The sequence below is a fragment of the Astatotilapia calliptera genome, chromosome 15 (assembly GCF_900246225.1).
Source record: "Astatotilapia calliptera chromosome 15, fAstCal1.2, whole genome shotgun sequence".
Classification (NCBI taxonomy): domain Eukaryota; kingdom Metazoa; phylum Chordata; class Actinopteri; order Cichliformes; family Cichlidae; genus Astatotilapia; species Astatotilapia calliptera.
In genome coordinates, this window is record NC_039316.1 from 25,165,073 (window position 1) to 25,192,814 (window position 27,742).

The 27,742-nt window shown below is 45.0% G+C and overlaps 1 protein-coding gene and 1 long non-coding RNA gene across 7 annotated transcripts in view; one reads left to right on the forward strand and one right to left on the reverse strand.

The window, feature by feature from the left end:
* nmbr (neuromedin B receptor) overlaps nt 1–27,742 on the reverse strand; it is a 99,784-nt gene that overhangs the window by 18,826 nt on the left and 53,216 nt on the right. The window lies entirely within an intron of this gene.
* On the forward strand, nt 3,560–3,868 carry LOC113006729 (uncharacterized). Its single transcript, XR_003269798.1, has 2 exons — nt 3,560–3,589; nt 3,672–3,868. It is a non-coding gene; the product is annotated as an uncharacterized LOC113006729 (long non-coding RNA).

The window sequence follows — 27,742 nt, forward strand, 5'->3', positions numbered from 1 at the left end:
GATGGTAGGAGTACTGGTGGGCGAGCTGAGCCAGGAAGAAGCTCCTCCCCGTTTAACACTACCAGCCACGCTTTCCATTCACTCTAAGAGCCGCTCCCTATCGGTGTTAATCGACTCTGGGGCGGAACAAAACTTTATTGACTGTCAGTTAGCCCGGCAACTTGGGTTACTATTGGAGCCCCTGCCTCATGCATTACGTGTTACGGCATTGTCAGGTCAACGCCTTCCAGACATCACTCTGGTGACGGAGCCTGTCGAGCTCACCCTCTCTGGCAATCATTCTGAAGAAATCTGTTTTTTGGTGTTTAAAGCAACTCGCACTCCACTAGTTCTCGGCCATCCTTGGCTACAACAGCACAACCCTCACATAGATTGGCTGAAGGGGCGTGTCACTGGGTGGGGGGAGGACTGCCACATGACCTGCCTTAAAGCAGCCTCGCCTCCAAGCGTTGAAACGCCCTCTTCTGGGGTATTGGAATCAGCTGATTTAACTAATGTGCCCTCTGTTTATCACGACCTAGCTGAGGTGTTTCAAAAGGCCCGCGCCCAGTCACTCCCTCCGCATAGACCCTATGACTGTGCTATCGAACTGCTCCCGGGAGCTCCTTTACCCACCAGTCGGCTATATAGCATCTCACTTCCAGAACGAGACGCTATGGACAAGTACATCACGGAATCCCTGGCTGCCGGCCTCATTCGGGCCTCCACCTCTCCAGTCGCGGCAGGCTTCTTCTTTGTCGAAAAGAAGGATAAAACCCTCCGGCCATGCATTGACTATCGCGGATTAAACAACATCACAGTAAAAAATAAATACCCTCTGCCGCTCCTCAGTTCTGCCTTCGAGCTCCTCCAGGGGGTTACTGTTTTCACCAAACTGGATTTGCGAAACGCATACCATCTGGTTCGCATCCGTGAGGGCGATGAGTGGAAGACCGCCTTCAACACCCACCTCGGCCACTTCGAGTACCTTGTCATGCCCTTTGGTCTCACTAACGCCCCTGCGGTGTTCCAAGCCCTGGTGAACGACGTGCTCAGAGACTTCATTAACCGTTTTGTTTTTGTCTATCTAGATGACATCCTGATCTTTTCCAGAAACCAATCCGAGCACGAGACCCATGTCAGACAGGTCCTGCAACGACTCCTCGAAAACCGATTGTTCGTCAAAGGAGAAAAGTGTGAGTTCCACGTCTCCACCGTTGCATTCCTGGGGTACATAATCGACCAAGGAAACCTCCGCCCGGACCCTGTGAAGGTAAAAGCCGTTGTTGAGTGGCCGGAACCTCCTAATAGGCACCAACTGCAACGTTTCCTTGGATTTGCCAACTTTTACCGGCGGTTCATTCGGGACTTCAGCCGAGTTGCCTTGCCGCTGACCCAGCTAACCTCTCCCAAGCTTCCTTTTCAGTTGAACAAAGAAGCTCAGGCAGCTTTCCAAGAACTGAAGAAACGATTCGCCTCAGCCCCCATCCTGATCCAACCCGACCTCACGCAGCCATTTGTGGTCGAGGTCGACGCGTCCGACTCAGGGGTTGGAGCGGTTCTGTCGCAACGGAAGGACGGTAAGCTCCACCCTTGTGCCTTCTTCTCCCGCCGTCTGTCCCCTGCAGAGAGAAACTATGACGTCGGGGATCGGGAACTGCTGGCGATAAAACTAGCCCTGGAGGAGTGGCGGCACTGGTTGGAGTGCACGGCTCAGCCTTTCCTCGTCTGGACAGACCACAAGAACCTGGCATACCTACAATCAGCTAAGAGGCTCAACGCTCGACAGGCCAGGTGGGCACTGTTTTTCACCCGTTTCCACTTCTCCATCTCTTACAGACCCGGTTCCCGGAATGTCAAACCCGATGCCCTGTCCCGTCAGTTCTCAGTCTCGGAGGACACCACTGAGCCCGCTCCCGTTCTCCCCGCCACCTGTGTCGTGGGCGCCATCTCCTGGGGGATCGAAGCAGCCATTCGGGAGGCTCAGGTGTTGGAACCGGATCCAGGAGGTGGGCCAGCCCAACGGCTCTACGTCCCTCAATCAGTACGTTCTCAAGTGCTTCAATGGGCCCACACTGCCCGCTTTACGTGCCACCCAGGGGTCCACCGCACTATCAACTTCCTCCAGCGCTACTTCTGGTGGCCCTCTCTGACTAAAGACGCTCGGGAGTACGTCTCCGCCTGCGCGACCTGTGCCCGGAATAAACCATCTCATCAGCCGCCCGCTGGACAGCTCAATCCCCTGCCGACTCCGTCCAGGCCGTGGTCCCATATAGCTTTGGACTTTGTAACCGGACTGCCGCAATCAGCAGGCAACACTGTCATACTTACCGTCGTGGACCGTTTTTCTAAAGCTGCCCACTTCATAGCTCTACCCAAGCTTCCCACGGCCATGGAGACCGCACGACTGCTTACCCGTCATGTGTTTCGTTTGCATGGGATCCCGGAAGACATTGTGTCTGACAGAGGCCCCCAGTTCACGTCTGGCGTCTGGAAGGAATTCTGCTCCTCATTAGGAGCAAAGGTCAGTCTGACCTCCGGTTACCATCCCCAAAGCAACGGTCAGTGTGAGCGAGCTAACCAGGAGCTCGAGGCAATGTTGCGGTGCACAGCGTCCTCCAACCAGTCCATCTGGAGTGATGAACTACCCTGGATTGAGTACGCCCACAACAGTCTGACTTCCTCCGCTACTGGTCTGTCTCCCTTCGAGGTCTCACTGGGTTTCCAGCCGCCTCTCTTCCCCTCTGTCGAGGGTGAGCATTCTGTGCCATCTGTCCAGGCCCATCTACGGAGGTGCCGACGAGCTTGGCGGGCCGCACGGACGGCGTTGCTGCGCACAAAGGACCGAACCAAACAGACCGCAGATCGCCGCCGCACACCAGCTCCAGCATACAGCGTGGGACAAAAGGTATGGCTGTCCACGCGCTTTGTTCCTCTCAGGACTGAGTCCAAGAAGCTCAACCCAAACTTCATTGGTCCCTTTGAGGTTTCGGCACTGATCAACCCCGTCTCTCTGAAACTCCGGCTGCCCCGCAACATGAGGATTCACAATGTGTTCCACGTCTCCCAAATCAAACCTGTACAGAATAGCCCCCTGTGCCCTCCTTCCGGGCCCCCTCCGCCCGCCCGGCTTGTGGACGGCTTGCCCGCCTATTCCATCACGCGGATTATGGACTCTCGCCGCCGCGGGCGTGGCTTCCAGTACCTTGTGGACTGGGAGGGCTATGGCATTGAGGAGCGGTCCTGGGTTCCGCGGGCCGCTGTCCTGGACAAGCGTATGCTGCGGGCCTTCCATCTGTCTCATCCTGGTAAGCCTGGTGGGTCGCCGGGGGGCTCCCGTTGAGGGGGGGGTACTGTCATGGTCCCTGTGCCCTGCTGGTCAATCCTCTATTGGGCAATATGTTTGTGGTTTGTTTGCTCTCTCTCTCTCTCTCGCCCTCTCTCTCTCACCCTCTCTCTCTCTCTCTCGCCACGGCGATGCTCACTGCGGGCTCCCGCTGCTGGCCCACACACCTGCTCATCACCACACCGGCTGCTGATCCCAGCTGATTACTGCACTACTTAGATGGCGAGTCTGCACTAGTCTTCGCTGGATCGTTGAACTATCAGCGTCAGTCAAACTTGTGTATCTGCCAACCTGTATCTTGAAAGCCCTTTGTTATTATCCCGCTAACCCGACCTTTTGTGTTTAGATCGTTTTTGGAACCGGATTCTGAGAGGAGTGACTGAGGAGGAGCCTTTTGTACAGAAAGTGTGGAGCACCTTTTCCCCTAACCCTGTTTCCCACGGACCCTGGCGACCCGGACCCGTTTCCCCTGCACATTGTACATAGCCACTTGGTGATTGTGTTCACTGTAAATAAACGCACTGTTCTTCGCTTAAAAGGAAACCCTGGCCTGCGCCTGAGTCTCTTTCGGAACCCCTAACACATTGCCCTGTTAATGACCCAGTTTGGTCCCAGCTTTAGCTGTGGGACAGACAGCCTCACATATAGAAAACTCTAGAATACTTTGTTAAACAGATGAGGCCACTGAGTGACTGCAAGATGGTCAAACGATCATAACTGCGCAGCTGATCTGATGTGTTTGGTTTACGCCAAACCTGCTGCTGTGCATTATGGAGAGAATCTCCACCTTCTCAACAGTCCAAAGGACTTTATTACAGAAGTCTTGTTGTTTGTGCAGATGCAGCTTTACACACTTGGGCGCCCTGCTGGCACACCCTGGAGTTTCTCTGACCATTGCATGATCAGAACTTTGGATGAATTTTCTGCAATTTCCAAACCTAGGAAGATTGGTGCCATTTTATCACACACCTGTTAAGGTTTTAGGAATTTTTACCCAGACCGGTTAAATGCCAATTTTACAGAGTGGTCACAGAATCTCTTTAGCAGCTCCTGGGTCCTACTTACCCTCCTAATTCCTATAAAAGCAGGAAGGGTGTACTTAGTTTTTCAGAGTCCTCAAAGCTCCACATACAAACCTCTACACACACACACACACACACACACACACACACATAACACACCCGTCTCAGTATTTCTTTGGGAGTCTTTGTTCTCAAAAACACGAGGAAAAAAAAATGTTATATATATATATATATATATATATATATATATATATATATATATATATATGTGTGTGTGTGTGTGTGTGTGTGTGTGTGTGTGTGTGTGTGTGTGTTTATATATGGTACTAATGATATTCTGCGTGTTTATCAACCCTCCGCTGATGGACTGTCATGCTGTCCTGGCAGATGGCTGGCATTCTCTGAGCTTGGAGATTTCTTCCTGTTAAAAGGGAGGGTTTTTTTCTCACTGTCACCAATTGTTTCCTCAAAGAGGCTTCTTTGAATCCTGAGGTTTTCTCTGTATTATTGTAGGGCCCTTACAATATAAAGCATCTTTAAGCGATTTCTGTTGTGATTTGCTGCTATACAAATAAAACTGCAGTGAATCATTTAATTTTGGGACAACTGCCCGGCCGTTAGCTTCAGCTTCATCTAGCTAAATGCCCTTCCAGTAACGCACAGGAGTGTGAGAGACCACGAGCAGCCTCACTCCAGTGGTCTAAAACCGAGCAGGGTCCTCGCAGAGATGTAGAAGAGCAGCCCGTCCAAACACACGCACTCAGACTCCATCTACTACAGTTTCGTTTTGTAAACTCTGTGACTGGAGGGCTTTTCTGTGGGCCTTTCTTTTGTGAGCATTTCATGAATAAACATGAACTTTTCTCACTGTTTTCATATCAGAGACAGAAGATGGAAAAGTCTCACTAAAAGCTGCTGCTGCAACAACCTCTGTGTGTTTCTGAAGTGGCAGCCTTTGTGTGTGTTGTTGTTGGCCCTTACTGCTGCTGCTATTGTTGGAGGTTTTGCTGAAAGCACATGTGGCAGCAAAACAAGAAAGAGACTAATTATGATGTATACTCCACTGCTTATCTGAGGGGCTGCTGTGATACAGGACCTACAAATGCTTGGAAGCACCAGTAGATGGTCAGAGGTGGGAGCCACGTGTGATGGAAAACAGCAGAAAAGGAAAGACACTTACTGCAACATGCATACATACTTCTGAAAATAGCTCATGTGGACACTCTTGATCAACACCATTAATTTATTTACAGAAATCACAAATGCCTTGCTAACCATTTCAGTTAATCCGAGAATAACAAAAACTAGAGCTAGCTGAAAAAAAGGCTATTTGGTTTTTTAGAAGCAAGCTCCAACAAATCCAAATGGCCCTCCAACCAGCATATTGTGGTGTCACAGGCCAGTTTCTGCTCTTTCCAGTTCATTAAACTAATTATTTTTGCTCAGAGACATCCCAGCATTTAGTTGGTAGAAACTCTTTTTCATAAGCAAAAACTAACTTGGACTAAAACTTCTGTGGACATAATAAAGTGCACAGCTTCAGCCAAGATAATTGTCTTCAGTTTTCTGCTCTGCACACTGTTTAGTGTATAAAAGTGTTTTGCCAGCATCTTTGTCACACTGAACCACCTGTTGCTCTGAATATTATTCGTTTTTCTGTTGTGAAGATTACCCAGGAAAAATGGATAGGCTCGCTCTGTCCTCCTGCTCAACCAGGTGTTTTTGGCAGCTGGTGATTGGTTCTTATTTTCTCAAAGACCAGTTTAGTTGAACACCAAATATCTGCCATGTGTGACTAAACCTTTTGATTTGACTGTTGGTCCCTGTTGTCTATGTAAATGGATTGCAGTTATATTTAGCAAAGCTCAACGAATGCTTTTCCCTCCTGTTCTTTTCTCTGCCTGCTGTCAGTCCCATTCTGAGAGGAAGCAGGAAACTGCAGAAAAGCTGCTTCTGGAAACAAACATCGGTGACAGAGCTGAAGTAATGAGCTTTGAATGGAAAATGGCTACATTTACATAGACTAAGCATTCAAACAGAACTTTATTCTGTAGAACTGATGCAGTTTATTGATCCTAAATTGAGACCAACAGCCAATTTAGAGTTCTCTGTCTTCTGGTTTCTCTCCGTGTTCCGTGGTTGCGCTGTCTCCCTTGTCAGGTGTATACCCTTGTCAAGTCCGCGTGTCTGTGTTATGTTTCCTGTTTTACTTTGAAAGTCCATGTCTTATGTTAATGTGTCTGCTTTTGCTTCCCTTCCCTCATTAGCCCTGATTTGTCCCAGCTGTGTTTTCCTCCTGTCTCCCATTCACTGATTGCTCCCTCAGACAGCGAACATGATTGTCTGGACTGCGGGAGGAAGCTGGAGCAGCTAAGGAAACCTACAGAGCAAAAGTTGTAAATATAATTTAAGTTACCATTAGTGAAATGTTAAGGATAACATATCCTATAAATGCAATGAATACTGCCTACAGTTACTGATTCTGCAACTTTATAAAGGAGCGTTATCACGATGTGGCATGCTGTCCTGCTGGAAGCAGGAAGAAGATGGTGCACTGGGATCATAAAGGGATGGATGTGGTAAGCAGAAACACGGAGGAAGGCTGTGGGGTTTAAATGATGCTCAGCTGCTGCTGATGGGCACAAGACTGTCAAGAAAACCACCTCATCATCACGTCATTGATACAAGGCAGGCAGGATCCATGCGTCCATGTTCACACCAAATCCTGACTGTGTGCTGTGTTCAGAGATGCTCTTCTGCATATCTTGACTACAGTGAGTGGTTATTTGAGTTAGTGTTGCCATCTTGTCAGCTCTCCTCTTCCCCGACTCAACAAGGCATTTTCTGCTCTCCCTGGATGTTCTGGGTCATTCTCTGTAAACCCTAGAGGTGGTCCCTGTAGATCAGCAGCATAGATTATTCTAAGTGCTGACAAGCTTTTGTGATAACTTTGTTTTTACTGAATGATTTCGCTGTGAGATGTGCAAGGGAATAAAGTTCTGACAGAAGAACGAGATTATCCTGATGGGCTTCAAAGCTGGTTGATGGGGTTGTTTCCTGCATGTAGTTTCTTCACACACAGCAGCTTTTTATTTTCTCCTAATATCCTCAGACATCAGAATAAAGCAACAGTCCAAGCTGGTGGCAGGGGAGGCAACACTGTGTACAGCTCACAATTCATCCAATAGGAATGTCTCACTGGCTACAGTGGTCATAATTTCTGTGACATATGAAGCTTTCAGTCACGGACAGGAAACCATGGTTGGAGATTTGAAAATGATTCTAAATTGTTGTATTATAGAAAAAGACTAAAGTTAATTGAAAGTGGGGCGGCTGTAAAGAGCAACACGATGACTTTGTGCCACAAACCAAACAATCACGAGGTGGGAACATGCTGTACCTGAGCTCACACCTATGCTTCAAGGAAACATGGAGCTGCTTATGGGGAAAGGTTAGACCTCTACAGTGAGTTTCATTTATGCTCCTGCTTGTGAATGTCAAGACGTTAAAGCTGAGCTGAAAAGCCCTCAGCAGCCTGACATAGATGACAATATCTGCAGCCGTACATGCATTGAGTGATTAAACGGACCTGGGGATAATTTCACCTGCAACAACATCAGTGACACCTGTAATCTGAGTGTTTGGTACCGAAAGACAAGAAACAAGTTGTTAGAAAAAACAAAACGCACGCACACAAATGAACGGCCAAAGATTTGAAAGGAAGGTGCAGGCGGTGTACTGGTTTGGACCGGTGCTATTCAAGGTGGACCAGTCATACCTTTTCAAGCTGAAGATGGACTCAAAATTAACTCCTGAACAGACTTCCAGGTTTTAGAAAGAAATGTTTTCATCTTTCATTATCATCATCACCTTTATTTACAAAGCACTTTAAAACAACCACAGCTGACACAAAGTGCTGTACATTGGAACCACAAAATAAAATTACATGAGATATAAATAAAGACCAAACAAAAGAAAATTAAAATAATTAATTAAATAACTAATTCAATTAAAAGAGAAACTAAGTCTCACTGAGGTTAAAAGCCAAAGAATAAAAGTGGGTTTTAAGATGTGATTTAAAAGTGGACAGTGAAGGGGCCTCTCTAATGTGCAAGGGCAAATTATTCCATAATTTTGGAGCCACAATAGAGAAGGCCCTGTCCCAATGAGCTTCCTCCTGGATCTCGGTACCTCCAGGAGCAGCTGGTCAGCTGAACTGAGAGACCGACAGGGTATGTGGTGATGAAGAAACTCAGAGAGGTAAGGCGGGGCAAGACTGTGAAGGCATTTGAATTTGAAAACATGAAATTTTTAAAATGAACTCTTAAAGACACAGGCAGCCAGTGCAGAGACGCTAGCACATGGGTCATATGCTCTCTTTTACTAGTTCCTGTGCGGAGTCATGCAGCTGCATTTTGAACCAGCTGCAGACGTTTGAGCAACGACTGACTGATCCCCGCACAAGTGAGTTACAGTAGTCCAGGCGGGAAGAAATAAAAGCATGGATCACTGTTTAAAGGTGCTGTCTTGAAAGAAAAGATTTTACTCTTGCCAGTCGCCTTAAATGATAAAAACTGGACTTTACCACTGCTCTGATTTGGTTGTCCAATTTAAAATCAGTGTCCAACTTAAAACCAAGGTCGGTAACAACAGGTTTAAAATAGACTTCCAGGGATCCCAAATCACCGGAGGAGGACTCACAGGGACCAAACACCAACACTTCTGTTTTCTTTTCATTAAAATGTAAACAGTTTAGAGCCAACCAAGCTTTAATCTCATCTAGACATGTCAAGAGAGGTTTTATGGAGATGCCATCCTTCTGCTTTAGTGGCAAATAAATTTGGCAGTCATCGGCATAACAATGAAATGAGATCTCATGCCTTCTAAGGATGGAACCCAGAGGCAATAGATACAGTAAAAACAGCAGTGGCCCTAAAATTGAGCCCTGCGGGACGCCGCATGACAGACAAGCAGAGGATGATTCGGAAGGCTGACAGAGAAAGTTCTATTGGCAAATAAGACCTAAACCAATTAAGTGCAGTGCTACCAATACCCACTACATCATTTAATCGAGAAATTAGAATATTGTGGTCTACTGTGTCAAAGGCAGCAGTTAGGTCAAGAAAGACAAGAACAACATGGTTACCAGAATCACATGCTAGAAGGATGTCCTTAAAAACCCTTAATAATGAAGATGCTGTGGTATGAAGTGTTTTAAAACCTGACTGAAAGTTTTAGTCTTAAGGCCGTAGACGGGAGACTGGTCCACCTACCACTGGCCTCAAGGATGCCATTATCATCTAGAAAATATTTCAGCTGACTTAAAACAATTTTCTCTAAAACCTTAGAAAGTAAAGGCAGCTTAGAGATAGGCCTATAATTGGCTAAAACTGTGTGATCAAGGCCAGGTTTCTTAAGCAGTGGCTGCACTACTGCATGTTTGAAATTTGCAGAAACCACACCAGAAGACACAATGCTGTTAATAATGTCAAGGACATACTGTTGTATACTAGGAAAAATTTCTTTAAAGAAGGCTCAGGTTTATCCTTGGGCTGCCTGGTTTTTAAAGGAGCCACAGAGTCCATGATTGTTTGACAGCAAGAATAAAACCAGGAATTAAGCTCTTCTGTGTCAGAGGAGACCAAGTCAGAAGGGCCGCCGAGCTGATTAAAAGCAGCAGAAAACTGCGTGGCAGTGGAGGGGTTAATAACCCAACGGCACCGAGCAGCAGCGCCAGATTTAACTGCAGTAAAACCAACATTGAATAACACAGGCATATGATCTGAGAGTCCATAGTCACAAATCTCCAAGTTAGTGACAGGCAGACCATATGACAAAACAAGGTCCAGTGTGTGTCCGTGCTCATGTGTAGGGCTTTTTTACCAGGCTAAAAGAGTCAATAAGGCTTAAGTCCTTCACCAGTGGCTTATCAGGACAACATACATGTATATTAAAGTCTCCAACAATAAGAACACAATCATAGTTGGGCATAATCCCAGCTCAAAAATCAGAAAAGTCGTTTATGAAGTTCTTATTGTATTTTGGGGGGCGATAGATGAAAGTGCAGAAAACTGGGTTTGTGCAACTCAATTTAAATGAGGTAAGTTCGAAGCTGGAGAACAAAGGCTGTAGAAAACACTACTTACATTTGTAATCCTTTATGTAAACAGTCGCTGTGCCTTCACCTCTGCCTGACGTCCGTGGCGAGTTTTAAAAAAAGCAACAATCCATTGGTAAAAGTTCAGATAGAGCACTGGACTCACCAACACTCAGCCACGTCTCAGTCACACACAGAAAATCCAGATCACAGGAACTGAAAAAGTCCCGAAGAATAAAAGTTTTGTTTAAAAGTGATCTGGCGTTCACCAGGCCAATCCTGGCAGGAGCTGGAGCTGGCGCTCGGTGTTCAGGAGGTCCAGAAACCCGACCCAGTGATCTCAGGTTTCGATAATGTTGATGGCGGAGGTTTAGCCTGGGAGGGCATGGGCAGCGAGGCCGAGGAGCATCATCATCAAAGCCGACCACAGTCACCAAACAGGCATCAACAGGATCCAGGAAACGCCAAGACACAAACAAACAAACAAACAACCAGGCGACCGCTTCGTTTACCCTGGCAACGATGGCGCTTTCGCTGGGAAAGTAGTGTTGGAACCCGGTACAGGTAACCCGGGATTTCCGATGCAAATGGGGGCAGGGGTTGCTGCCCACCAGCTCCAAAGGACACAATATTTTGGACCACAGGTTTGAGATCCAGTGTCTGGCGATCATACCTCAGCAGAGACTTTGTTTCATGGATGACACAAAGTAGAAATAATATAAACAGGAACAAACTTGGCAGTGACAGACAAGCAGCCACACACACCGCTGCCATTTTGACGCCAGTGTGTGTGGGTGCTTCTTCTTTCAAGAAGACAATGATTGGGAGGAGATGTTGGCTGTCCGATTGGCCTCCCTGCTGCTGCTGAGCCTGGGACGGTCTGCTTGCCTCCACCCCGGTGGGAAGGGTAACATCTCTTGGGTCTGGGTTCTGTTTCCCCCTCTGGGGGCGAGGGTACCTGGACCCGGGGTATAGAGTATGTTTGGGGAGTGTGATTGTGTGTACATGTCCATTTATGTCAATCCTTACGTTGGGTGAGTGCTGAGTGTTTGTATATGTGTGCATGAGGGTGGGAATGCATGTTTGTGTCTGTGTGTGCCTGTTTGTCTGTGTCTATATGTCAGGTCCGGTCTTAGACTCCACCTCTCTGGGAACTCCCAGGCCCTCCAAGGCCTTTCTCCCCACACCACACTCCCTGCCGGTGACTGATGCCCTCAGGGGTCGGTGCATTGGTGGTTCTTGGTGTCCGGGGCTGGGCGCTCAGGTATGTACCAGCTCACTCCCGGTGTCTACTTAGCCTGGCGCCTGTTGCTCGGTCAGGCCTCCTCCGGGGTGCGGGGGGCCCTCGGGCCTCCGGCCTCTGGGCCTGCGGCTTGGTTCACTCTGGCACAGCTGGCTGCCGGCAGAGCCGGCGGGCACGCCGGTGCAGCCCCCTCTAGCTTCTGCTCGGTGGCTACTGGGTGATGTCTCGCCCGGGGATCCTCAGCCCTTCCCATGAGGGTGGCACCGATGCCCCTCCGGTGGTCCTCCTTGGGCTCTCGCACTCTGGGGCCTCTGGATGTCTGGGGCCTGGATCTCCTCCATGCCTGCTTCATGCCCTGGGGGACGGGGCTATGGCTCTCTACATCCTCTTGCAGACCATTACATGTAGAAACCATTTGAATACAAGCGCGCTGATCCACACAGGTGTGCACACGCGTGTTCACTGTTCGTAGACTTAAATTACACCTTTCTTGGCTGCTACTTCAAAGCACATTGTGCGCTGTCTGTCCTGCGTGCTGCACAACAACATTGAATATTTAGTATTTACTGCTGTTTACACTTAGCTGGATTAATGCGATGGTGTTGTGTTTAGTATGTTGCTTTGGGTTTTCTTGCTTGTTTTCTATTCTTTTTCTCTCAACAGGTGATCCAGGAGATTCCCCCCCCCCCCTTTCTCACTGTCCGTCTCCCCTTCTGTTTTTCTTTTCCTTCCTCTTTCTTTCTCCCTTTCCTATCCCTCACTCATGTCTGTCCCATCTGTAACAACTGAAAATAAAATAAAATAAATAATAAAAACAAAGGTCGATCAAATGGACCAATACGGCAATGCCACGATGATCCATTTGGCAAAATAAATCCATTGGGTATCCTTGTTGGTCTTCAGATAACAATTCTGACGGCTAAAGAACCAAATGGGACAGGCAAAAAAAAAAAAAAGAAGACAATGATTTTTATGCGGGACGACGCCCAATCGCACAGAAGCACTCCAAATAATGAAAGAATAATAACTTGGTCCCTTCCTCACCTCACCTGTGAGCCCTTTTTAAACGAGAGACTTATGGTGAAAGAAGAACATCAGAGTTCTGTGAGCAGCGTCTGAGGCTGCTGCACAAAAAGCTGATGAAGAAACTGACAGACTGCATGACTGGAAGGCTGAAAAGATGTGTGTGGCTGTGTGCACAGAGATTTTCTCCTACAAAAACCAAAGCCTCACGCTTCCTTTTTTTAAATGTTCAGGTTTGACTTTAATTAATATCTTGGATTGACCTAGAGCACTGTAGTAGTTCAGTAATAAAACGAATGCTTAAAAATGCAGCTTCCTAATAGTTGTGTGTAAATGGAGTGAGAGAACCCAGTCGGGTAGAGTTTCTTCTCCGCTCTGGATGCCTCCTCCCAAGTAAATGGCTCAGAGAGTGGGTGAATGGGATGAAATCCTACCATGCATTTACATTAAGGATTCTCTGAGTGCAGCTCTGTGTGTTACACAGTAATATCAGTGTTGTTAATGATAATGTGAGATATTGTTTCTTCTTCTTTGGATTTTTGGCAGCTGTGTGTGCAGCAGATAAAGTTTAGAACAGAAGTCTTACGGAGCACACTTTAAAATAAAACAAGTGGTTGTTTCCGTGAGCAGACTGGTGGCAGGTGGAGACTGTGCAAACTGCCTCCCTCAACAGAACCCCAGTGGCGGCGTTGATGATGATGCAGGGTGGCAAGTGAAGCAGGAAAGCAATGAGGGTGCTGTATTATATCCCAGAGGAGAACGTGAGGGAGGTCAGTGCAGACTCAACACTGATTTTCATGACTGGGTGAGAGGCACATAGCGGTCTGAAAATACCTGGAGCTTAAAAAGGAGCTGAATTCTCCAGAGAAGAAGACGGCCAGCAGAGTTTTAATGAAGTCATCTCTGCAAACTTTTCCTGGCAGAAGCTGTCTGACCTCTGTGGATTGTTTGGCACTAAAGCCCAAGTAAAAATGTTTTATGTTGGCAAAAAAGAGAAGCTCCACATACACAGTTTAGGGTTTGATGCTTTCCTTCAGGGCACGCTGAGAATATTTTAAAAATGATTGGTTTGAATTAAACTTTGTAAAATAAACTTAATGAGGACCGTACAGCTCAAAATAACACTCAAAAGAATTCAAACAAATTTTTTTTTCGTGATTTAGCTTCTTCTAAACCTTTTATATCCCAGCTGTATCCAGCCTCTGCCACAGTGAAGGTCACTAGACTTGCAGTCAAGACCGCCTAAACCAAGACCAAGACAAGACCAAGACCAGAGGGTATCGAGACCAAGACAAGACCGAGACGAGACCAAGACCGAGACCGAGACAAAAAGGTTTTTAAACTGCAGCCAGATGCTGCCTTGTTTACGGGTGTTAGACATATTTATGTGTTTTTGTGATGCACTTGCACAGCCCTCCTCGGGGCAGGGATAGCTCAGTAGGTAGAGTGGTTGCCCCATGATCGGAAGGTTGGGGGTTCGACTCCACTGAACAGCTACCCTGAGGTAGAAGACCGTAGGTACCGTCCCTACACACTGCTCCCCAGGCTGCCCACTGCTTGAATGGGTTAAATGCAGAGGGGTAATTTCCCTACGGGGACTAACGCATACACATTTACATTTACATCACCTCCCTCACTTACTGAGAGGACAGACGCACGCTCCACTTGACTGTCGCGTCTCTCACCCTCTCTGTTTTTCACATAATGATATTATTCTATATCCTTGCATGTGATTGGCCACAATATGGAGGGATTGGAGCATAGCTGAGCCACTGTGTGAGAGCTGAGCAGCGAAAGGAAATTTAGTGAGGAGCCGGCTCTCGCTCAATGGGAGTCGACTCTGATTCACTACAAAGCACTCTCTAAGCACGGCTCTTAGAGCTGATGCTTTTGCGTATGACACATTATCCAACATTCCGTTGTGTATCATGGATACTGTTGACTCCAAATCTCCCGACCACTATGTTGATCTGAGACAGCAAGACCGAGACAGCGAGACCAAGACAAGACCAAGACTACGTAAAAGTGGTCTCGAGACACACACATGTTCTCCGAAACGATCCACACAATAGAAATGCAGCGATAATTAATTACAACTTTGATCAGTTTAGGTCCTGAAGCACTCCAGAAAAATTCATCAGAGCAGTAACTGAAAGTTTTTGTCTTAAGGCCGTAGACAGGAGAGCGGTTGACCTACCACTGGCCTCACTCATCCCCGTATTTATCATTCTTCATGCAGACAGTTTAAGTAAGAAAGCACAAGAGACTGCCATCAGTATTTACTGGGTTCTTGATTTAGTTATGATCCACCTCTCTGCCGAGCTTTATGAAAGTTAGCCTGGTACAGTTCAGACGGTCATCCTGTTGGAGTTTGTAAAATCTCCCAAAGTTTCCGTCCAACAGTATGAGTGTCAGGGAACTGGGTCTGAGCAACCCAGGGTTCATGAGCAATTGTGGACTTATATTATATTATATTATATTATATTATATTATATTATATTATATTATATTATATTATATTATATTATATTATATTATATTATATTATAGTGCATGTGCGCGCGTGCGTGGTTATGACAGGCGCTCCTTGATGCTGTATTGTTGTGTGAGACTGCATCAGTCTTCTAGCTCAGTAAAAAGTCAGTAAGGCTACGTTCACACTGCAGGTCTTAATGCTCAATTCCGATTTTTTGATCAAATCCGATTTTTTTGTCTGCTTGTTCACACTACAAATAAAATGCGACAGCAAACGTGCTCTAGTGTGAACGCTCAAAGCGGCCCGCATGCGCAAAAGAAGATGTCACACACAACGCGCTCTGTTTAGACCCAGAGCAAACAATATTGTTTGACTGATGGCCCTTAATATAGAGACTTTGGACTTTACGTTTCCCAATTTTTGTTTTAAGTTATTTTGTTATTTACATAATAATGTAGATAACCTCATAATTATCCTTATTGCTGTTTTAGAGAGGAGCGGTGCTTCAAAGGATAGTTGCAGATTTCTGTCAGAATCTGCAGATTATACAATACAAATAAAATGTTCACGTTTCTCAAACGTTGTCTTCCCAACAGTTTCACTGACATCTACACTGGATGGCCAGGAAGCGTTCGCGATGTCTTATCGGGCGCTTCTCTGGCGCTGATAATTGGCGTCTGTCTTGTGTCAGTGACGTAAAAGACGGATTTAATGCGACCTGACCGTTCAAACAGCAGTCGCTTTCTAAAACATCGGATATGTATCAGATTCAGTACCACATACGAAAGTGACCCAGATCGGATTTGAAAATATCGGATTTGTGCCGTTCACACTGTCATACCATGATTGGATATGGGTCGCATAGGGTCAAAAAAATCGGATTTGATGTGCTTTCGCCTGCAGTTTGAACGTAGCCTAAGTGTGTGCCTGCTGGAATTAAGTGTCTTGATGGCTGCCTCTGTTATTTCCCCTCAGGAGGAGCGTGGAACACAAAAGGGCAGAGGGTGTGCGGACACAGAGGAGCGGAGAGCATGGAGCACAGACTTATTGGGAAGAAAACACAGAACGGGCGTAGAGGGAATGTACGGGGATTTATTGTTGTGTAATATTTACTTCACTGTAAATAGACACACTGCTTTCATTGCACCACGTCCTGCATTTGGGTCCAATTTCCTCACATCCTTACGGTCTGCCATCACACACCGTGACAATGAGGACAACTTCAGTCAGAAACCTGCTGTTAACAGTTACCTTTTTCTCACCTGTAATCATGATCTTTCTCAAACCTCAGTCACAGAAAGCAAAGACCTTCCAAATACTTGTCTGGTGCCGATCTTGACACGGTCTACTTCTTTTACCAGCCCGTCGACACCACTGTAACTTTAAACTATGTGACAGCAGCTCATGTAGTTTGCTGATGTTGCTCCTGCTCTTCTTCATCACAGGTTTTCAGGCAGGTTTATTTTCTTTGTGCTCGTATCATCAGTGTTCAAACACTTCTTTCTTTGTTTGCAGCACGTTATGTTCATCCTCCATCATTCACACACAGGATGGACTCCATATGGAAACATGTTTTTCTAGGCTAGTGCAGTAAATATGGCTGCCCTGCACTGTATCCTGACCTCAGCCACATTTGGTCTTACTCGTGATAGTCTTACTAAGAGGCTTTAAACACAAGAAGTAAACATCATCAAACTCTCTCTTTTCTACAGGATATAATTATTTTCCATAACTTTATACATATCTTGAACCAAATCCTTGAGACTTTCAATACTTCACTCTTATTCATGAGTTTCATCCTTTTCTTGCTCGATGTCTACTGAGTCCTGAGAAAGTCTATATTTCTTCTATTGTCTTCTATTTATTTTTATATTTATTTTTAATGCTGCAAGTCGAGTCAGTGCAGTGATGGTCCCAGCCTCATTCGTGATTTGCTTCAGGCTTGTATCCTCCACAGCAGCCACACGTCAGCACTGACACTGGAAACAAGTGTTCCAGTTCCTCTTACCCACCTTGCACATTATTTTGCTCAATTCTGCAGCTGTCAATCAGCTGTCACTTGCAGTGATTCAAGTTGTTAATGTGCTGCAGAACTACACAGCTGAAACAAGCTACAACAGAAAATTAGATTGTATGTAATTACACTTGTTTCTTTCCCCCTTTGTGCCCAAGTTTAACTAAAACATGTAGTAAAGTTGCCATGAGTTACATTTTGAAAAGCCCCCCAAAAATGACCAAAAACTATGTTTTTCACTCACTAGCCAAAGGGGAAAGGTAAACTAAGCTCGAAAGTAGCTAGATGTCTGTTTTGTGTTATTATGTGGCAGCGATATGGTAAAGCTGTGGGGTCTGCTTCAGACAGACGTGAAAAAAGATTAGGGTTAGAGAAAGAACAGAGTTTGGTTTGAAATGAGTACTTCATTAAATTTAGAGGAAGCGTGAAGGCTGACCCATCCATCCACCCCGACTTCCTCGCTATAGCAAATAACAGTCATCTTTGTGGCTTTGCAGTGATGTCACCTGACTTACTCAATTCCTTTCTCCTTAATTACAACAATGGGTAGATGACACTTCCAATCATTTGTGAGAATTGGCTTAGCAGCCAATACATACAGGACTTTTTCAGTAGTTTTACTCTGCATGTGCACCTGTGTGGGTAACTGTGGGCTTTCATTCACAGTGGGCATTTCTTTACATAAAACAATTCATAAAAAACCTCACTGCTCTGTGAGTTGAGCCTCAACTTCTGAAAATAAATCGATGTAAATTCTGGAAAGCACTGGAAAGCTCTATATAGCTAAATAATTGCTCTTTTTTTGTCATTTTTAGACCTCCGAATTGATGAAGCAAAACTGATGTAAGTTATTTTGTGTTTCTTTTAGATGGTAACACTGACAAGAGCCAGAGTGCCACCAGAAAGTTCAATGCAACCTGCTAGGCTGATGGCTGTAATTCCCTCACATCGGATTGATCTGCAGCCTAATCTCAAAGAGAATATTGTCAAAAAGCACACCATCCTTTTGTTATTCTGGAGTTGTCACTCAACTGTCACATGAAAATGAAAGTTAAGCCGGCTGCTGGGCTAAAGGGAAAAAAATAAAAACTTTCATGTAATGAGTTCTCTGTGTTTAACATCAAAGGTTTCATGAGAAACTTCAGCTTAAAAAAAGAAAACACTTACAGAATAAAGTTACATTGCAACCAAGCACACCATTGTTTTTCTTGTGACATTACCAATAGGTTTGTTGTGTCACATGGCCCTCTTCCTATTGAAAAAACAAAAGTTGTATCCAAGATGGCCGACTTCTAAATGGCCACCATGGTCACCACCCATCTTGAGGAGTTTGCCCCCTCACATATACTAATGTGCCACAAACAGGACTTTAATATCACCAACCATTCCCATGTTATTATGGTGTATCCATATAAATGGCCCATCCTGTATATCATTTCACATCATGGGCTTAGGTTGTACTGCAATGTTCTACTAACAGCTGCTGTTTCAAAATGAACCACAGCTAACAGAACTACAACAAGATTCAGAAAGTGCTGTGGAGTAAGCAGTGGAGGATCCAAATCCAGGATGTTAAGTGAGCCATTCATTGGCTGTTTTCAAAGTAAAAACAAACAAACAAAAAAACGTAACCCAAGAAAACGTGAGGAGCAGACAGATACAACAAGGAGCACAGACAAGGAATCTAACACTGATGGAGGCATTTTAGGGCTATTTATACGCAAAGGAGTGGTTAGGACTCTTTATACACAGAAGGGTAGTTGGCACTATTAATACACAGATGCGTTGTTAGCACTATTTATGCACAGAGGAGCGGTTAGGACTATTTATGCACAGAGAAGTGGCTGGGACTATTTATACACAGAGGTGTGGTTAGGACTAGGAGGAACACACTGAAAAACTCAGAGGGAGCCCAAACTAACACGAAACATGGTGCAACACTGAAACTCATCAGCAGAATAATCAAGAACTCAAAGATGTCACAGGAAATTGCATTGTAGTAGAACAAATAAATCAAAGCAGGAGCACAGACATCAAATAAACAGAAATAAATTTCAAACACCTGAAGTATGAAAACCTCAACAGAAACCCAAATTTAAATATACTCACGACAAATTAAAAAACTGAATATCCTGAAATGTATGCGCTCTGACAGCCAGAGCAGAGAGGTAGACCATGGATGGACAAACTCATTCATAGCCCAGTTATCCAAATCTGATCCCCCCTGATTCTGAGCTCCGTGTGGATGAGCAGTTAGTAGTTTTGAGAGGTAGGTGCAGTTTCAGGAATTTAAACCAGCCAGTTATGGCTCTGGTGGGGCAGTGATACAAAAACCAGACCATTTCAGAATATCTGTCATAGAGCAGACACTGAAGACAACATCTCTAAGGTGTCTTTGTCCTGGGCAGATGAGCTCTCATTTATCAGTCTTTAGTATTTAGTCTCTCCACAGGTCACCACTACAAGCAGCTTTGCAACCCACCGATGTCTGAACAGAGCCACACAGAAAATGGAAATAATGTTCTTGTCTTCACCATGTTTTTCCTGACTGGGCTGCATGAGCCATTTGTTTTCTTTTGATATTAATAGTTCCAGCTGCCCAACACAAAGTTGGGGGCTGCATTAATCTCCAGAAAATGTGAATCAGTTTACTGACACTATAATAAGCCTGAAGTAATTCATCTCATCAAAGCTAAGTACATTAGCAGTTTATCTTTTCGGTCCACACAAAATGTGTCTAAATGAACAACATCAAAATACAAAAACGACCAAAAATCAATACAGCGATGTTTGGTCAATGATGTGGTTTTTAAATTCAGTTTTCCAGCTGCTATGTGTGTGTGTGTGTGTGTGTGTGTGTGTGTGTGTGTGTGTGTGTGTGTGTGTGTGTGTGTGTGTGTGTGTGTGTGTGTGCGCGCGTGCGCGATTGCCCTCTGATGTATTTCTTATCTTGGGTGAACATAATGAATTAACTCTGCCCTCTGATAAGACAGTTGGCGGGTTTGGGATTGATGTGTTTGCAGTTAATGTACAATGTCTTTGCGCTCCTGTAGATGTGAAGATACGGGCGGGGTGAGAAAAGGTTTTCCCCCATTTATTGTAGTGCTGATAATATCAGTCCCCCTCATGAAGGAACAGATGGATTCAGCTGTAATGAGCTGAATTAGTTGACTTGCACAATATGACAAGACCAACACAGACGTGCAGGAAGAAGTTAAGGAGAGTTTAATACTGCAAATTTCTGACTTTGGGGTGCGTGATGGTCTATTTTCTCTTGCCTGATTTAATCAGATGCATTAGCATCACGTGTCCAAAAGTAATGGTAAATGGCCTGTATTTGTATAGCGCTTTTCTAGTCCCTAAGGACCCCAAAGCGCTTTACACAACCTGTCATCCACCCATTCACACACACATTCACACACTGGTGATGGCAAGCTACAATGTAGCCACAGCCACCCTGGGGCGCACTGACAGAGGCGAGGCTGCCGAACACTGGCGCCACCGGGCCCTCTGACCACCACCAGTAGGCAACGGGTGAAGTGTCTTGCCCAAGGACACAACGACCGAGACTGTCCAAGCCGGGGCTCGAACCGGCAACCTTCCGATTACAAGGCGAACTCCCAACTCTTGAGCCACGATCGCCCCTATGTATGCTCGTCATCTACATTACAGCCATGTGTGAGACTAACATAAGGAATAAAAGGAAAAGATAAAAAAGAGACTCTACAGTCCATTTAATTCAAACTTTGGTTTGTTTGTGCAGATGCGAGTATGGTAATCGCACCCTGGCGTGGACAAAACAACTACATCAAGACCAGATGAACTCCAGAGAAGTTCTCGATATGACCAAGAACATGCCTGGTACGTAGGCTTTACATTCTGGGGTGTGGCGAAGTGCCTGAGATGTCTAAAGGTCAACACGGGCTAGCAACTAGCCCTGACACATCTGACACATCAATAACGTTTTTGGTTCTCTTGGATTTTTCACTTTGATTTGACCAGATTAAATGAGCCAGGCATGTAAAAACACCCTAAGGTGTGCCTCTGTGAGTCCCTTTTAAAGGCTCCTGACCTTACTGCAGCAAAATGAGCAGCTGCATCTCCTCCCACATAAAGATCAAGTTAAAAAGACTGCAGTGTTTCCAACAGACCGAAAGTCTGACTGTGGTGGTGGAGAGCAGGCTCCCTTCAGTGCACGCTTTCCTCATTGAATTATTAAATAATGCCTTATACAGTGGGGCAAAAAAGTATTTAGTCAGCCACCGATTGTGCAAGTTCCCCCACCTAAAATGATGACAGAGGTCAGTAATTTGCACCAGAGGTACACTTCAACTGTGAGAGACAGAATGTGTCTACAGAATGTGACATATAGACATTTCTGTGTCTATATGTCAGGTTGGGTGTCAGGCGCCACCTCTCTGGGGACATCTTAGGCCCTCCAAGGTTTGGAGGCCTATCTCCCCCTACCACCACTTCCCCTGCCAGTGGCGGACTCCGCCAGACATCGGTGCGTTGGTGGTTTTTTGTGTCCGGGGTGGGCGTCCAGGTACACACCGGCTCACTCCTTGGCGGCCGCTTATCGGGACCTGGAGCCTGGGGCTCGCTCGGGCCACTTCGGAGGTGGGGTGCCCCCGGCCTCTCGGCCTGGGGCTCGGTCACTCAGGCACAGCTGGCTGCCGGCGGAGCTCATGGGCGCGTCACTGCAACTCCCCCTGGCTTCTGCTCCGCGGCTGCTGAGTGAGCCCTCATCTGGGACTCTCCTCAGCTCTTTCTGGGACAGTGGCGCGGCTGCCCCTCTGTTGGTCTTCCTTGGTCTCTTGTGTTCTGGGGGCATCTGGATGTCTGGAGTTTTGATCTCCTCCATACCTGCTTCATGCCCTGGAGGACGGGGCTGTGGCCCCCCCACACCCTCTAGCAGATCATTACATGAAGGAACCTTTTAAAAAAAACAAGCGCGTCCATGCTCACAGGTGTACACACGGGTGATCACACCCACAAACTACACCCTTTTTGGCTCCTACCTCAAAGCACACTGTTCTGTTGATCTTATGTGCTGCACAATAATGTTTAATATTTAGTATTTACTGTCATATTCCCATATATCATTGTGATGCTGTTTATTCTATTACTCTTGTTCTCTTCTGCTTGTTTTCTTTTTTCTTTCTCAGCAGGTGATCCAGGTGATTGATATATGCATTTTTTTTCTTTCTTTTTTTTCTGCTCATTCTGTTGGTTTTTGTTTTTTGCCCTTCTCCCCGTCCCTCTTCTCAGAAGAAAGGAAAGAAAAAAGAAAAAAAAAGAAAAAAAGAAAAATGAAAATTCATAACAAACTCTTAAACGACAACTCTGTGCAACTGATTTACTGCAGCCTCAAAATGAATTTAAACTTACTATTTAAGTAACTACACAGAGGTTTTTGTCATCTGGCGTTCTTTTTAATTAGCGGATGTGCTGTTTGTCTTTGGACCCAATGGGAGGCTTAGCTGGCACAGGTCTGACACATCATAGTCAAGGTTAGATCCCTTTGTTGGGAAAGATAACAAATGTGCCATTTTCTTGCTTGGAACAGCATGAAAACCACGCTAGCCTCTGTCGTTGTAGCTTCTCCACATGTTTACAACCTTCATCCTGGTGTCTTTTGGGAATTTTTGGATGGGAGGGTTCAGAAACATATGAAGGCTTTCTAAAAAGTGCACAACTTTTCACTATAATAAGCAAATGATAAAGCACCCAAGAATAAAATCAGCAGTCTGGGCATTTCCTTTATTTCTGCTTTGAAATATTTTTCTTTTTCTTTTTTTTCCTGTGGATGGTAATGCTCTGAGGCTATACCATTGAAAACTTCAGACAGATATCATCTTTAAAAAAAAGCAAGACCCATAGTTGATTGAAATTTCACTGTGATTCCCATTAAAGTTTCTTTAAAAGTTAAAAAAAAAAAAAAAAAAAAAAAAAAAAAGAGAGAGAGACAGAATGTGAAAAAAAAATCCATGAATTCACATGGTAGGATTTGTAAAGAATTTATTCGTAAATTAGGGTGGAAAATAAGTATTTGGTCACCTCAAACAAGGAAAATCTCTGGCTCTCACAGACCTGTAACGTCTTCTGTAAGAAGCTTTTCTGTCCCCCACTCGTTACCTGTATGAATGGCACCTGTTTGAACTCATCATCTGTATAAAAGACACCTGTCTGTCCACAGCCTCAAACAGTCAGACTCCAAAGTCCGCCATGGCCAAGACCAAAGAGCTTTCGAAGGACACCAGGAAAAGTATTGTAGACCTGCACCAGACTGGGAAGAGTGAATCTACAATAGGCAAGCAGCTTGGTGTGAAAAAATCAACTGTGGGAGCAATCATCAGAAAATGGAAGACATACAAGACCACTGATAATCTCCCTCGATCTGGGGCTCCACGCAAGATCTCATCCCGTGGGGTCAAAATGATCATGAGAACGGTGAGCAAAGATCCCAGAACCACACGGGGGGACCTGGTGAATGACCTGCAGAGAGCTGGGACCAAAGTAACAAAGGTCACCATCAGTAACACACTACAACGGCAGGGAATCAAATCCCGCAGTGCCAGACATGTTCCGCTGCTGAAGCCAGTGCATGTCCAGGCCCGTCTGAAGTTTGCCAGAGAGCACATGGATGATACAGCAGAGGATTGGGAGAATGTCATGTGGTCAGATGAAACCAAAGTAGAACTTTTTGGTATAAACTCAACTCGTCGTGTTTGGAGGAAGAAGAATACTGAGTTGCATCCCAAGAACACCATACCTACTGTGAAGCATGGGGGTGGAAACATCATGCTATGGGGCTGTTTTTCTGCCAAGGGGACAGGACGACTGATCCGTGTTAAGGACAGAATGAATGGGGCCATGTATCGTGAGATTTTGAGCCAAAACCTCCTTCCATCAGTGAGAACTTTGAAGATGAAACGAGGCTGGGTCTTCCAACATGACAATGATCCAAAACACACCGCCCGGGCAACAAAGGAGTGGCTCCGTAAGAAGCATTTGAAAGTCCTGGAGTGGCCTAGCCAGCCTCCAGACCTCAACCCCATAGAAAATCTGTGGCGGGAGTTGAAAGTCCGTGTTGCTCGGTGACAGCCCCAAAACATCACTGCTCTCGAGAAGATCTGCATGGAGGAATGGGCCAAAATACCAGCTACTGTGTGTGCAAACCTGGTAAAGACCTATAGTAAACGTTTGACCTCTGTTATTGCCAACAAAGGTTATGTTACAAAGTATTGAGTTGTATTTTTGTTATTGACCAAATACTTATTTTCCACCCTGATTTACGAATAAATTCTTTACAAATCCTACCATGTGGATTTATGGATTTTTTTTTTCACATTCTGTCTCTCACAGTTGAAGTGTACCTCTGGTGCAAATTACTGACCTCTGTCATCATTTTAGGTGGGGGAACTTGCACAATCGGTGGCTGACTAAATACTTTTTTGCCCCACTGTATAAGTCTCTCCTACAAAAATTATATTTGTCAAATACTTTGTGATAAATAACAGTCCAATGTGATTAACTTATTCTGAGGTGATTCTCTCATCTGTGTTGTGCACATAAACCTCTTCTCATCCGCTCCAGCTCCTGTTCAGACCAACCCTGCGGAACAGAACCAGGCCTAAAATCAGCCGCTCCAGTCCGACCGTGAGAGAAGATCCTCTCCATGGAAGCAGCTTATTTATATCAGGGACCACAACAACAGCAACCCGAGTGCCGGCTGCTTGCTAGATAACATGAAGGGCCTGATGAGGCTGATGAGTAGAGCTTGAAGTTGGTTGGGTTGACATGATGATTCTGGCTTTTAAACATTTTAATATAAATTCTTTTGTTAGTTTAATTCCTTTTTTTGGCATATTCAGACAACCTCCTAATTTCTCTGTGGTATGTGGAAGCTCAACATTTGAGCCGTCTGTGTTTTCACATTGTGCAAACTCGACTGGAACCCCTGCAAAATGGAAAAAAGTATTTTATGGCTTTGAGTACAAGACGCAGGATTTGAATATGTAGATGCAATGTAATAAAATACAGCAGCAACCAGACCAAAGTTAAACTTCATAAACGAGTTTCAGCCTTAAACCACCAAGCGCTTCATAAACCAACTTCTGGAAGATGGCACGTTCACTTATTAAACTCCTTCATGAAAAACATGTCTGTGTGTTTGCACACAGATAGTAGCTAAACTAGAAGCATTATCACCTGCATCATTCAAGTGGATGGTACTTGAGCCAGGGTCTCTTCACACAGGTTAACTTTAGTTCCATTAATCATGACTCAGATTTGAGGCAGAATGAAGTGAGTTAAGCTAAAGTGTGTTCAGGTCATGGAGATACAAGAGTCTCAAGACTGGGGTGATACGATTGTTGGGGTTTTCTCTGTTTTCTTCGTATCACTGAGGTCTTTACCTTACAATATTAAGCACCTTTAGGGGACTGTTGTTGTGATTTGGTACAATATAAATAAAACTGAAATTAATAAATACAAATCAAATGTCATTTGCAGAATCGGCTGGTAAGACAGATTTATTGGTATTTTCTGAGTCGTGTTTGACCAATCATGTTTGAGCAGGTTTTGGCTTCTTGCAGGTGGACAGTCTGTGTGAAGAGCAAAAGGCTGAGCACAGGTATTTAAGCTTATCCACCCTCGCTCTCTCCACTCCTTGCATGCTAATCTTCCCACCCATCTCCCTCTCATTCACACACACAGTACAGGGAGTGCAGAATTATTAGGCAAATGAGTATTTTGTCCACATCATCCTCTTCATGCATGTTGTCTTACTCCAAGCTGTATAGGCTCAAAAGCCTACTACCAATTAAGCATATTAGGTGATGTGCAACTTTGTAATGAGAAGGGGTGTGGTCTAATGACATCAACACCCTATATCAGGTGTGCATAATTATTAGGCAACTTCCTTTCCTTTGGCAAAATGGGTCAAAAGAAGGACTTGACAGGCTCAGAAAAGTCAAAAATAGTGAGATATCTTGCAGAGGGATGCAGCAGTCTCAAAATTGCAAAGCTTCTGAAGCGTGATCATCGAACAATCAAGCGTTTCATTCAAAATAGTCAACAGGGTCGCAAGAAGCGTGTGGAAAAACCAAGGCGCAAAATAACTGCCCATGAACTGAGAAAAGTCAAGCGTGCAGCTGCCAAGATGCCACTTGCCACCAGTTTGGCCATATTTCAGAGCTGCAACATCACTGGAGTGCCCAAAAGCACAAGGTGTGCAATACTCAGAGACATGGCCAAGGTAAGAAAGGCTGAAAGACGACCACCACTGAACAAGACACACAAGCTGAAACATCAAGACTGGGCCAAGAAATATCTCAAGACTGGTTTTTCTAAGGTTTTATGGACTGATGAAATGAGAGTGAGTCTTGATCATCAAAGATGAGCTTGTGGGGCCTTTTCGGGTTGAGGATGGAGTCAAGCTCAACTCCCAGTCCTACTGCCAGTTTCTGGAAGACACCTTCTTCAAGCAGTGGTACAGGAAGAAGTCTGCATCCTTCAAGAAAAACATGATTTTCATGCAGGACAATGCTCCATCACACGCGTCCAAGTACTCCACAGCGTGGCTGGCAAGAAAGGGTATAAAAGAAGAAAAACTAATGACATGGCCTCCTTGTTCACCTGATCTGAACCCCATTGAGAACCTGTGGTCCATCATCAAATGTGAGATTTACAAGGAGGGAAAACAGTACACCTCTCTGAACAGTGTCTGGGAGGCTGTGGTTGCTGCTGCACGCAATGTTGATGGTGACCAGATCAAAACACTGACAGAATCCATGGATGGCAGGCTTTTGAGTGTCCTTGCAAAGAAAGGTGGCTATATTGGTCGCTGATTTGTTTTTTTGTTTTTGAATGTCAGAAATGTATATTTGTGAATGTGGAGATGTTATATTGGTTTCACTGGTAAAAATAAATAGTTGAAATGGGTATATATTTGTTTTTTGTTAAGTTGCCTAATAATTATGCACAGTAATAGTCACCTGCACACACAGATATCCCCCTAAAATAGCTAAAACTAAAAACAAACTAAAAACTACTTCCAAAAACATTCAGCTTTGATATTAATGAGTTTTTTGGGTTCATTGAGAACATGGTTGTTGTTCAATAATAAAATTATTCCTCAAAAATACAACTTGCCTAATAATTCTGCACTCCCTGTATTCTGGCTTGGTTCCACTGTAATTCATTACTCCTCTCAAACTAAAAATCACTGGCTATAATTTTGTGTTGATTTATTTACTTATTTGTTTTTCCTTTTTATGAAACTAGATTTATAGTATGACTACAAACAAAAATGAGCAGAGGGAGCACAAATTCTTAGCCTTTATATCAGCTTGCAACACCAATCCTGCTGAACACGCATTGCTCCCAGAGACAAAGTCATTAGTCTGAGCTCAGTGGGATCTCAGACCAAGTCTGAGGCCAGTCACTGTCACGTCTCAGGCTAAGTTTTAACAACCACAGTTCAGATCCAGAGTGAGGCGAATCAAGTTGAGCGGAAGTTAAATGTGATTAGAAAAA